Source organism: Acipenser ruthenus, chromosome 34, assembly GCF_902713425.1.
Source record: "Acipenser ruthenus chromosome 34, fAciRut3.2 maternal haplotype, whole genome shotgun sequence".
In the NCBI taxonomy this organism is placed as follows: domain Eukaryota; kingdom Metazoa; phylum Chordata; class Actinopteri; order Acipenseriformes; family Acipenseridae; genus Acipenser; species Acipenser ruthenus.
In genome coordinates this window covers 10,391,259-10,404,485 of record NC_081222.1, presented here as the reverse complement: position 1 = coordinate 10,404,485, position 13,227 = coordinate 10,391,259, and the positions used below count along the sequence as shown (strand labels likewise).

The 13,227-nt window shown below is 43.1% G+C and overlaps 1 long non-coding RNA gene across 1 annotated transcript in view; it reads right to left on the bottom strand.

The window, feature by feature from the left end:
• The window catches only part of LOC131705060 (uncharacterized), a 32,094-nt gene extending 20,008 nt beyond the window's left edge, over positions 1–12,086 (bottom strand). Inside the window, exons 1-2 of the long non-coding RNA XR_009310150.1 lie at positions 12,056–12,086; positions 11,730–11,940 (exon numbers count right to left, since the gene is read on the bottom strand). This is a non-coding gene — a long non-coding RNA (uncharacterized LOC131705060). The remainder of the gene's footprint in view (positions 1–11,729; positions 11,941–12,055) is intronic.
• Positions 12,087–13,227: the final 1,141 nt, after the last annotated feature.

Sequence of the window (13,227 nt, the reverse complement as noted above, 5' to 3'; positions counted from 1 at the left end):
ACGTTTACTGCACTCAGAACGGTGATATTGTTGACCTGTGTAAAAAAGTATATTTAGCTTTTTTTCAGATTGTCCAGAATAAAGATTGTCAGTTGTGTTGCTCAGCAAAATGGCAGAGATACTTTGATTGCGTCACTAAAAACCTCTCCAAAACGAACAACTGGGCATGCACAGCACTTGTTTTTAAAATTACTTTTTTGTAATTAAAAGTGATGAAACTAAAAGCTATTGTATCATGTATACTTGCATGCCTTTGGTATGTCATAGAATAAAGCAAAGAAGCTGTGAAAAGAGATGAATTATTGCTTATTCTACAAAGATATTCTAAAATGGCCTGGACACATTTGTTGGTACCCCTTAGAAAAGATCATAAATAATTGGATTATAGTGATATTTCAAACTAATTAGTTTCTTTAATTAGTATCACACATGTCTCCAATCTTGTAATCAGTCATTCAGCCTATTTAAATGGAGAAAAGTAGTCACTGTGCTGTTTGGTATCATTGTGTGCACCACACTGAACATGGACCAGAGAAAGCAAAGGAGAGAGTTGTCTGAGGAGATCAGAAAGAAAATAATAGACAAGCATGGTAAAGGTAAAGGCTACAAGACCATCTCCAAGCAGCTTGATGTTCCTGTGACAACAGTTGCAAATATTATTAAGAAGTTTAAGGTCCATGGAACTGTAGCCAACCTCCCTGGGCGCGGCCGCAAGAGGAAAATCGACCCCAGATTGAACAGAAGGATAGTGCGAATGGTAGAAAAAGAACCAAGGATAACTGCCAAAGAGATACAAGCTGAACTCCAAGGTGAAGGTACGTCAGTTTCTGATCGCACCATCCGTCGCTTTTTGAGTGAAAGTGGGCTCCATGGAAGAAGACCCAGGAGGACTCCACTTTTGAAAGAAAAACATAAAAAAGCCAGACTGGGATTTGCTAAAATGCATATTGACAAGCCACAATCCTTCTGGGAGAATGTCCTTTGGACAGATGAGTCAAAACTGGAGCTTTTTGGCAAGTCACATCAGCTCTATGTTCACAGATGAAAAAATGAAGCTTTCAAAGAAAAGAACACCATACCTACAGTGAAACATGGAGGAGGCTCGTTTATGTTTTGGGGCTGCTTTGCTGTGCCTGGCACAGGGTGTCTTGAATCTGTGCAGGGCACAATGAAATCTCAAGACTATCAAGGCATTCTGGAGCGAAACGTACTGCCCAGTGTCAGAAAGCTCTGTCTCAGTCGCAGGTCATGGGTCCTCCAACAGGATAATGACCCAAAACACACAGTTAAAAGCACCCAAGAATGGATAAGAACAAAACATTGGACTATTCTGAAGTGGCCTTCTATGAGTCCTGATCTGAATCCTATCGAACATCTATGGAAAGAGCTGAAACTTGCAGTCTGGAGAAGACACCCATTAAACCTGAGACAGCTGGAGCAGTTTGCTCAGGAAGAGTGGGCCAAACTACCTGTTAACAGGTGCAGAAGTATCATTGAGAGCTACAGAAAACATTTGATTGCAGTGATTGCCTCTAAAGTTTGTGCAACAAAATATTAGGTTAGCGGTCCCATCATTTTTGTCCATGCCATTTTCATTTGTTTTATTATTTACAATATTATGTTGAATAAAAAATCAAAAGCAAAGTCTGATTTCTATTAAATATGGAATAAACAATGGTGGATGCCAATTACTTTTGTCAGTTTCAAGTTATTTCAGAGAAAATTGTGCATTCTTCATTTTTTGTGGAGGGGTACCAACAAATTTGAGCACGTCTGTATATATATATATAGGGGGAAAATGTGGTCCGCGGGAGATGCTGCAGGACTACACTACCCAGAAATCCAGGGGGTAAAATTGTAAATAAGACCCAACTGAGACTGATTAAGCTCCTGGATAAAAGCAGGGGAAACCCTGCACTCGGAGCTGTTGTGTGAAGCCTGGCTGGAGGAAACTGTATGTCCGTGCTCAAGAACTGTGTGGAAACCTGTGTTTTGTTGAACTATGTTTACAAAGAAAATGTTTTGTTTGTCAGTTGATTACAGCAACTTGACCTTGTTACTTGGGTTTTGATGATGTTTGCAGTCTAGATGGGACGAAATGAAATTAAATAGTGATTTGTGGCAACCACAACACAATGTGCTGCAAGAAGCGCAGCACCTGCGCATTCTGAAATGAACGCCAGTAAGCCTGGCCAGGCAATCTAGTTCACTGTCAATGCATCTTTTTCAGCTCCATATATTCTTTTTGTTGTTGCCTCGTTTTTTAAAACTCCTTTGGCATCAGGTATAATTCATGTTTTTCTACCATATTATATTTGGGTTAATACGGTAATTTTCTGGCTATGCAGGGTTGTATTTGGCCCCGTCTGCTATCTGTAGTTTCCTTTGTTTTGGGAGCTCCTTACTGGTAAGGTATAAAAGCACAAAAAGCCAGGTATGGGGGCTCCCCATTCCTTCTATGGATGAAGAAAGAAAATGCAGTTGGTTTCCAAAACCTTATAAAAGTGTCAGGCTGTGTTTTGCATGCATTTATTTTTGTGTTTAGTCAGACGCATTTACTGTTTTTCCCTAGCGGTTTCAGTATGTGTCGGGACCAAGACTAGCGCTGCAAACATGCAGTTCTTGTTTCATCTACACGCAGCTCTGTTGTTTCACGTGCAGTTCTAACAACCCCTCGGTTTGATTTATTTTGCTGCTTTGTATCACTGTTCAATTGCTACGGACCAAGAATAAGTGTGCAGCTGTGTAGATTTTTGAATAAGCAGTCTATTTAGAGGCATACCTTTTAGTTTGCTTCTGTTTCCTTTCCTCAGATCTATTCAGCAATGTTCTCTAGTAATGATTTGCAATTAATCGTCCTTCTAAATGGCATTATGTATGTAGCTATTAAAACACATGATACATAAATTTCTCTTCTACCAGCTGCAATGGTTGGTTTACTTAACACTGAAACAGTGGTTTGTACTTGAAAGTTTTCTGATACTTTTTAAGTCCTACTACACTGATCTCTCTATGTACATACATTTCATTACTGCTATATTTGCTAATAGTAGTATATAATAAACGGATCCTGTTGAAGTTTACTCTCTTTGTTCCCGGCAACTGAGGTACAGTGAATAAGAGTTTGTTTAGTTGTAAGCCAGCACTGTGTGTGTATATATATATATATATATATATATATATATATATATATATATATATATATATATATAATCTCATTTGTGTGCACTGGGCAGTATTTTGCAATTATCTCTTTTGATTTGTTAACACCGTTCAGAGAGACGGGTCCCGCCGATGCATTGTTAGCTGAACCACCCAGTGTATATTACCAGGAGAAGACCTAGAGACCTGGTTACTGAAGTAGGCGCCTTGTTGAGTGAGTTATACATTAGTGAGCCAGACCCTGATGAGGCTGAGGGTGATATAGTAGAACCATTCCCTTCTGATGAGAGGCAAACCACAGAAGAATTGCGATAGGCTGGCACAGATAACTGAACAGATCAAGACATGTGCAGCAGTACAGTATTAAGAGGTAAATAGTGAAATGAATGCTGTAACAGTACTGTGTTTTGCATAGTTTTGTTTTATATGTCAACTAGCTGAAGTTAAATTGTTATTTTAGAATTTATGGCAGTATTATATAACGTTTACTGCACTCAGAACGGTGATATTGTTGACCTGTGTAAAAAAGTATATTTAGCTTTTTTTCAGATTGTCCAGAATAAAGATTGTCAGTTGTGTTGCTCAGCAAAATGGCAGAGATACTTTGATTGCGTCACTAAAAACCTCTCCAAAACGAACAACTGGGCATGCACAGCACTTGTTTTTAAAATTACTTTTTTGTAATTAAAAGTGATGAAACTAAAAGCTATTGTATCATGTATACTTGCATGCCTTTGGTATGTCATAGAATAAAGCAAAGAAGCTGTGAAAAGAGATGAATTATTGCTTATTCTACAAAGATATTCTAAAATGGCCTGGACACATTTGTTGGTACCCCTTAGAAAAGATCATAAATAATTGGATTATAGTGATATTTCAAACTAATTAGTTTCTTTAATTAGTATCACACATGTCTCCAATCTTGTAATCAGTCATTCAGCCTATTTAAATGGAGAAAAGTAGTCACTGTGCTGTTTGGTATCATTGTGTGCACCACACTGAACATGGACCAGAGAAAGCAAAGGAGAGAGTTGTCTGAGGAGATCAGAAAGAAAATAATAGACAAGCATGGTAAAGGTAAAGGCTACAAGACCATCTCCAAGCAGCTTGATGTTCCTGTGACAACAGTTGCAAATATTATTAAGAAGTTTAAGGTCCATGGAACTGTAGCCAACCTCCCTGGGCGCGGCCGCAAGAGGAAAATCGACCCCAGATTGAACAGAAGGATAGTGCGAATGGTAGAAAAAGAACCAAGGATAACTGCCAAAGAGATACAAGCTGAACTCCAAGGTGAAGGTACGTCAGTTTCTGATCGCACCATCCGTCGCTTTTTGAGTGAAAGTGGGCTCCATGGAAGAAGACCCAGGAGGACTCCACTATTGAAAGAAAAACATAAAAAAGCCAGACTGGGATTTGCTAAAATGCATATTGACAAGCCACAATCCTTCTGGGAGAATGTCCTTTGGACAGATGAGTCAAAACTGGAGCTTTTTGGCAAGTCACATCAGCTCTATGTTCACAGATGAAAAAATGAAGCTTTCAAAGAAAAGAACACCATACCTACAGTGAAACATGGAGGAGGCTCGTTTATGTTTTGGGGCTGCTTTGCTGTGCCTGGCACAGGGTGTCTTGAATCTGTGCAGGGCACAATGAAATCTCAAGACTATCAAGGCATTCTGGAGCGAAACGTACTGCCCAGTGTCAGAAAGCTCTGTCTCAGTCGCAGGTCATGGGTCCTCCAACAGGATAATGACCCAAAACACACAGTTAAAAGCACCCAAGAATGGATAAGAACAAAACATTGGACTATTCTGAAGTGGCCTTCTATGAGTCCTGATCTGAATCCTATCGAACATCTATGGAAAGAGCTGAAACTTGCAGTCTGGAGAAGACACCCATTAAACCTGAGACAGCTGGAGCAGTTTGCTCAGGAAGAGTGGGCCAAACTACCTGTTAACAGGTGCAGAAGTATCATTGAGAGCTACAGAAAACATTTGATTGCAGTGATTGCCTCTAAAGTTTGTGCAACAAAATATTAGGTTAGCGGTCCCATCATTTTTGTCCATGCCATTTTCATTTGTTTTATTATTTACAATATTATGTTGAATAAAAAATCAAAAGCAAAGTCTGATTTCTATTAAATATGGAATAAACAATGGTGGATGCCAATTACTTTTGTCAGTTTCAAGTTATTTCAGAGAAAATTGTGCATTCTTCATTTTTTGTGGAGGGGTACCAACAAATTTGAGCACGTCTGTATATATATATATAGGGGGAAAATGTGGTCCGCGGGAGATGCTGCAGGACTACACTACCCAGAAATCCAGGGGGTAAAATTGTAAATAAGACCCAACTGAGACTGATTAAGCTCCTGGATAAAAGCAGGGGAAACCCTGCACTCGGAGCTGTTGTGTGAAGCCTGGCTGGAGGAAACTGTATGTCCGTGCTCAAGAACTGTGTGGAAACCTGTGTTTTGTTGAACTATGTTTACAAAGAAAATGTTTTGTTTGTCAGTTGATTACAGCAACTTGACCTTGTTACTTGGGTTTTGATGATGTTTGCAGTCTAGATGGGACGAAATGAAATTAAATAGTGATTTGTGGCAACCACAACACAATGTGCTGCAAGAAGCGCAGCACCTGCGCATTCTGAAATGAACGCCAGTAAGCCTGGCCAGGCAATCTAGTTCACTGTCAATGCATCTTTTTCAGCTCCATATATTCTTTTTGTTGTTGCCTCGTTTTTTAAAACTCCTTTGGCATCAGGTATAATTCATGTTTTTCTACCATATTATATTTGGGTTAATACGGTAATTTTCTGGCTATGCAGGGTTGTATTTGGCCCCGTCTGCTATCTGTAGTTTCCTTTGTTTTGGGAGCTCCTTACTGGTAAGGTATAAAAGCACAAAAAGCCAGGTATGGGGGCTCCCCATTCCTTCTATGGATGAAGAAAGAAAATGCAGTTGGTTTCCAAAACCTTATAAAAGTGTCAGGCTGTGTTTTGCATGCATTTATTTTTGTGTTTAGTCAGACGCATTTACTGTTTTTCCCTAGCGGTTTCAGTATGTGTCGGGACCAAGACTAGCGCTGCAAACATGCAGTTCTTGTTTCATCTACACGCAGCTCTGTTGTTTCACGTGCAGTTCTAACAACCCCTCGGTTTGATTTATTTTGCTGCTTTGTATCACTGTTCAATTGCTACGGACCAAGAATAAGTGTGCAGCTGTGTAGATTTTTGAATAAGCAGTCTATTTAGAGGCATACCTTTTAGTTTGCTTCTGTTTCCTTTCCTCAGATCTATTCAGCAATGTTCTCTAGTAATGATTTGCAATTAATCGTCCTTCTAAATGGCATTATGTATGTAGCTATTAAAACACATGATACATAAATTTCTCTTCTACCAGCTGCAATGGTTGGTTTACTTAACACTGAAACAGTGGTTTGTACTTGAAAGTTTTCTGATACTTTTTAAGTCCTACTACACTGATCTCTCTATGTACATACATTTCATTACTGCTATATTTGCTAATAGTAGTATATAATAAACGGATCCTGTTGAAGTTTACTCTCTTTGTTCCCGGCAACTGAGGTACAGTGAATAAGAGTTTGTTTAGTTGTAAGCCAGCACTGTGTGTGTATATATATATATATATATATATATATATATATATATATATATATATATATATATATAATCTCATTTGTGTGCACTGGGCAGTATTTTGCAATTATCTCTTTTGATTTGTTAACACCGTTCAGAGAGACGGGTCCCGCCGATGCATTGTTAGCTGAACCACCCAGTGTATATTACCAGGAGAAGACCTAGAGACCTGGTTACTGAAGTAGGCGCCTTGTTGAGTGAGTTATACATTAGTGAGCCAGACCCTGATGAGGCTGAGGGTGATATAGTAGAACCATTCCCTTCTGATGAGAGGCAAACCACAGAAGAATTGCGATAGGCTGGCACAGATAACTGAACAGATCAAGACATTGGAGGAAAGTTTTAACCTGGTACAAGGCAGTAGTATTAACAGAGGTAGTCTTTAAGGGAATACGTTGACACCCAGTTCCAGAGGGTCGAGAGACTGGCGGTCTGCTCTTGCTCAGCTGCAGCAGTCAGTTGTGGATTGTTTTAATCGTTGGAATGATCATTGAGACAGAGAATTTAAGAAACTATAGAGAAGAACTAGCACTCCCAAAGTGTCAGCAATACCATCTCGCCATCATACATTGAGGTCCCACCCAGCTGATTCCATGATGGAAGCTCCAGAGCTCATTTCTAGGGGTGGCCCATGGCCCTAAACTGCCAATAAAAATAAATTTTCTTGAGTTTGGAGATGAGAGTGAGAACTCTGATGCCATGGGATATATCTATTTGTGTGAAGAGCTTTTAACGTTGCAACCTCTAAGGGACAATGGGATTATGGCAATGTTGTCCTCAGTTTTAAAGGGGTCGGCTAAAAGCTGGTGGATGACTGAGAAGTAAGGGGTACTGACATGGAGTCATTTTAAAAATGCATTCTTGAAAGCTTTTCTCCCAGCAGATTTTCTTACTACGGTGGAGACTGAGTAGACACCTGGAGAAAGTATTCAAGACTATCGCACACTGTGTCTAAAGTGGAAGTCAAACACAACGGAAACGGAAGTCTTTTACTTTATTTTTGTATTTAAATTAAAGACGGCGCAAACGCCATTGCATCCTACCTGCAGTATCTTTCTCAGTTGCTGCTTCTGACCTGACGTCACCACACACGCCAGCCTGTCACACGTGGTGTCTTCGTGGGATCCACCACAGCCTCCGATTCAGGCCAGAGAAATGTACTGCAGTATTTTTCAGTCATAAAGCACACTAGATGAGAAGTGTCTACAGGCAACCAGGGTCTGAGGCAGATAGGTAAGTTCCTGCTTCAAGTAATTTTTAAATTAACTCCATTTGGTAACATTGTAAGATGGTGTTTTGAATTAGCTGAGTTAGTGTGTGATTAGTACTAGGTGAGAGGTTAAATTGACTAGAAGTTGATTTGCCATTTGATTGGTTTCCACACAGTTTAGTTGGTTCTTTTGCCACACAGCTGTAACATTAATCCAACAGCCTATTTCGGGCCAGCAAGAAGCGCCAGCAACAAAAGAGCCGGGAGTCTAGCTGTGGGAGTCCAGCGAGGGGAGGCCTGCACTGAGACGCTGTTCGAATAGATCCGAACCTAACAGAGCTCTGGTAGAGGCCATCTACTAGTCAGGTCTGTACCCTCCACCCCACTGCTTGTCCTGCTATGACTATCTGTCACATCCCTGTTCTGTCCTCTCGTCCTAGTCCTCTGTCCTCTCTCCACTGCTGCTCCTCCAACCCCTCTAACCTCATTTCTCTGCCTCTCCCCCCCTCCCGCACACTCTCTGGTGCACTCTGGAACTGTCACTCTTCTGCTAACAAAGCTGATTTCATCTCTGCCTTTGCCTCCCACCTCTCTCTCGATTTCCTTGCTCTCACTGAAACCTGGCTGTCCCCTGATAACACTGTAACTCCTGCTGCCCTGTCCTCTCTCTACGTCCTGTCCCATACCCCGCGTCTCACTGGACGGGGAGGTGGGACTGGTCTTCTCCTCTCTCCCTCCTTACTCTTTTCTGTCCCCCCCGATCTCTCCTCACTCTCTGTTAATACCTTTGAATTTCATGCCGTCCAACTAACCTCTCCCTGTCAACTCCTGCTAATTGTACTGTACTGCCCCCCTGGGCCTCTCACTCACTTTCTGGATGAACTCGACTATCTACTCTCCTCCCTCCCCTCTGTCTACCCCAACTGTCCTGTTAGGTGACTTCAATATCCATCTCTCCAAACCCAGCCACTCTGCTGGATTCCTCCCTCTCCTTCACTCCTTGACTTCTGTCTCTCTCCATCCCCTCCTACCCACAAAGCTGGCCGTCAACTGGACCTCACCTTCTCCAGGGCCTGCTGCCCCTCCACCCTCTCTGTCACCCCCCTGGACCTCTCTGATCACTATTTCATCTCTTTTACTCTGTCTCTCCCCTCTCTCCCTGCTCCCCCTACCCCCACTGTCACCTCTCGTCGTAACCTCCGCTCTCTCTCCCCCTCTGTCCTTGCCTCCACTGCTCTCTCTCACCTCCCTCCTATCGACTCCTTTTCACAACTCTCCGTTGACTCTGCTACCTCCACCCTCTTCTCCTCCCTCACCTCCTCCCTCGACTCCCTCTGTCCCCTCACCTCCGGACCTGCTCGCCCCTCCCCTCCCCAACCCTGGCTCTCCTCTGCGCTCCGCTCAGCAAGAATCACATTGCGATCTGCTGAAAAGAAATGGAAGAGAACCGAACTCCCTGCTGCCCTAGACCTTTACCGCACTCTCCTCCTTCTCCTGTACTCTCTCCTCTGCTAAATGTACTTATTTCCAATCTGTAATCCAAGCCTCCACTAACAACCCACATAAACTATTCTCTACCTTCTCCTCCCTCTTAAACCCTCCCCCCCTCCTCCTCGCTCCTCTATCTCCCCTGATGACTTTGCCTCCTTCTCTTCTAAAATCTCAGATATCCGCAAACTCTTTAACACCTCTCCCTCCCCCGCAACCCTTCCTGCTTCAACCCCTACACCCACTGCATCCCCTACTAACTCGCCCTCCTTCTCCACCTTCTCGCCCCTCTCAGACTCTGACCTCTCCTCCCTGCTCCAGGGTCACAAACCCACCACGTGTGCCCTGGACCCCCTCCCCACTCACCTCTTTCAAGCTGCTGCTCCTGCTCTATTTCCCTTCATCTCCTCCCTTCTCAACACCTCTCTCCTTTCTGGTCTCTTTCCCTCTGCCTTCAAAAAAGCCTCTATCACTCCCCTCCTCAAAAAACCTACCCTCGACCCCACCTCCCTCCAGAGCTACCGTCCTGTCTCCCTCCTACCCTTCCTCTCCAAAACCCTTGAGCGGACTGTACACCGCCAGCTCTCTGCTTTCCTGTCCAACCACTCTCTGCTCGACCCTCTACAATCTGGCTTCCGCTCTGCTCGCTCCACTGAAACTGCCCTCCTGTCTGTCACCAACTCACTGAAGTCTGCCCGAGCTACCTCTCTCTCCTCTGTCCTAATTCTCCTCGACCTCTGCTGCCTTTGACACTGTTGATCACTCTATTCTACTATCATCTCTCGCTGACCTGGGGATCTCTGGCACTGCTCTGGCTTGGTTCTCCTCCTACCTCTCCAACCGCACTTACCAGGTAACCTGGCGTGGAGCAACCTCCACATCTCACCCTCTCTTAACAGGAGTCCCCCAAGGGTCAGTCTTGGGTCCTCTCCTGTTCTCTCTCTACACCCGCTCACTGGGCCCCCTCATCGCATCCTATGGTTTCTCATACCATTTCTATGCTGATGATGCTCAGATTTTCCTTTCCTTCCCCACCTCTGACTCCACCATCTCCTCCAGTATCTCTACCTGTCTGTCTGCTATTTCCTCCTGGATGCACTCGCATCACCTCAAACTCAACCTCTCTAAATCTGACCTCCTTTTCTTTCCCTCCTCTGATCTCTCTATCTCTGTTCCTCTGGAATCCACCACACTCTCTCCCTCTTCCTCCACTAAGAACCTCAGAGTCACCCTGGACCCATGCCTCTCTTATTCCCAGCACATCTCCACTCTGGCACACACTTGCCGATTCTTCCTGAGCAACATCTGACGAATCCGACCCTTCCTCACCAACTATGCTACCCAGCTCCTGGTCCAGGCCATGGTACTCTCCCGCCTAGACTACTGCAACTCCCTCCTGGCTGGCCTACCTGCGTCCACCACCCCTCCGCTCCAGCTCATCCAGAACTCCGCTGCCCGCCTGGTGTTCTCTCTGCCTCGCTTCTCCCGCGCAACTCCACTACTCCGCTCACTCCACTGGCTACCAATCACCGCTCGCATCCAGTTCAAGACTCTTGTACTAGCCTACAGATGCCTTGACCAGACTGCACCCAGCTACCTCCAGACCCTCATCTCTCCCTACACCCGCACTCGACCTCTCCGCTCCGCCTGCACTAGAAGACTAGCTCTACCTCCGCTACGCTCCCCTGCCTCCAGAGCTCGCTCCTTCTCCACCCTTGCTCCGCAGTGGTGGAATGACCTTCCTTCAGATGTCAGGACCGCCCAGTCCCTGACCACATTCCGGCGCCTCCTTAAGACTCACCTCTTCAGACAGCACCTGTAGAACTCCTCTGTTTGTATCCTGGGACACTGTCACCCTTCATTTAAATGTGCTTTATTTTGCTCTTATCTGCCCCCTATTTTACTGCATTTAATCCTGTACTTCAGAGTACTGTAATCTGCCAAGTGTTTAATCTGTAGTATTTTGTAATTAATCATATCCTGATGTAACTATCACTGTTATCTGATGTATTATTGAGTTGTATTTTGTCACACTTGTACTTGCTTGAACCAAAGTTATTGTATTTATCTTGCTCTTAATTGTATTATTACTTGTACTGTGATTCTGAAATGTATTTGCTTACGATTGTAAGTCTCCCTGGATAAGGGCGTCTGCTAAGAAATAAATAATAATAATAATAGAAGAAGATGTTGGAATTTAAAAACTTACATGTTGTGTGACGCTTGTTTCTGCACCTGGTCTCACGCCTTGAATGTTTTGTATTCTGCCGTTGAATTCTTCTCTCCTGAGTTCTGAGAACACAGAATTTATAAAGCTTGACTTTCCGGAACCCACACTGCCCGAAATAAGAATATTTGTTGTGGAAGCCTTAGGGTGTGGTTGGTGGTTTTTTATTTCTTCTTGAAGTTTCATGTAAGCACTGTAAAACAAGTGAAAATGAAAAGAAATATCAAACTTTAAATAGCTCAGTCTTACAAATATTTCAGAAAATACAAAAATAAAAAAAAACTGATCACTTAAATTCAACTTCACACCATGGATTAGTGGGAAGTGGCGCTGGTCCTGGCGCATCTGCAAAATAGGGAGAGATACATAAATACGCACAGCTCTGTTTTTTTCTGTGGTAAAGATAAGGATTTTAATATGATTTACCTCTTGCCGGAGCAGATGACTGTCCTCCCACTTCAGCAGATCTGAAGGCATGTTGTTCTCTGCGATTACAGAAGTAATGATCAAATTAAAGTAAAACTCTAATATAGATATATAGAAGATGAGGGGACATACCCTGATGAAAGGAAATCTAAATCCGGTCTATATTTGGTTAAATAGGAGGGGCATGGTAAGATTTTTCTAGTAAATGTCTGTGTCTGAACAGACTGTTTGCCATATGTAGGATCTGATGCTGTGAACACACAATACATTGTCACCAGAATACAGTATTTCCAGTTGCAGAGAGGAGTAAGAGAAGAAGGTAGGGCACACTTTCTCAACTTATACTTATTGGGTGGTTTGAGTTGGTTGAAATTTGACAGATTGCATAAAAAAAAAAAAAAAAACTGATTATACCAGACAATAAAACTAAAGGTTATAAGATTTCTAGGACATAGTTGGACAGAAAATGTTTAAAAATGTTAAAGCAAATAGATTAGATTACACACTGGTCATCTCTTCATTTTAAGTTTAACTCAATACCTTCTCAGCTAAATTCAGTCAATGTTTTCTGTAGTATTTTAAAAGTTAAATTTTATTTTCTTTTTTTTTGAGTGGCAGTTTCTTGCATTGTTGGTTGCATGGCTAAGGGTGGTCATGAGAAAGAAAGAATGAAAGCCAGTCCTGGAGGTCTCCACCCAGGCTTACCAGCTGTCTGGCCTGTAGAGTTCACCATGGCTCAATGAGGAGAGACAGTCCCTGCCGGCTTTTCCCTCCCTAACCCGCTGGGAGCGTCAGAGCCAATGCAACGCCCCCTTGGAGTCCCCAGCGCAGACCGTCTAGGGACTCGAAGCTGCAGGACTCGAAGCTGCTCTGTACGACTCACCCTGCAAGGTGCACTGCAGTGTTTTTATCAGATGAGCCGCTCGGGGACCCCTAAAGATAACGCCTTGACTAAAATAGCTGCACATTATACAGGTATGTTGATGATTAAGCACTTCAATGCGGGCAGGATTATATGTTTTAATGCACAATAAACTGATTACACCTTGTGTAT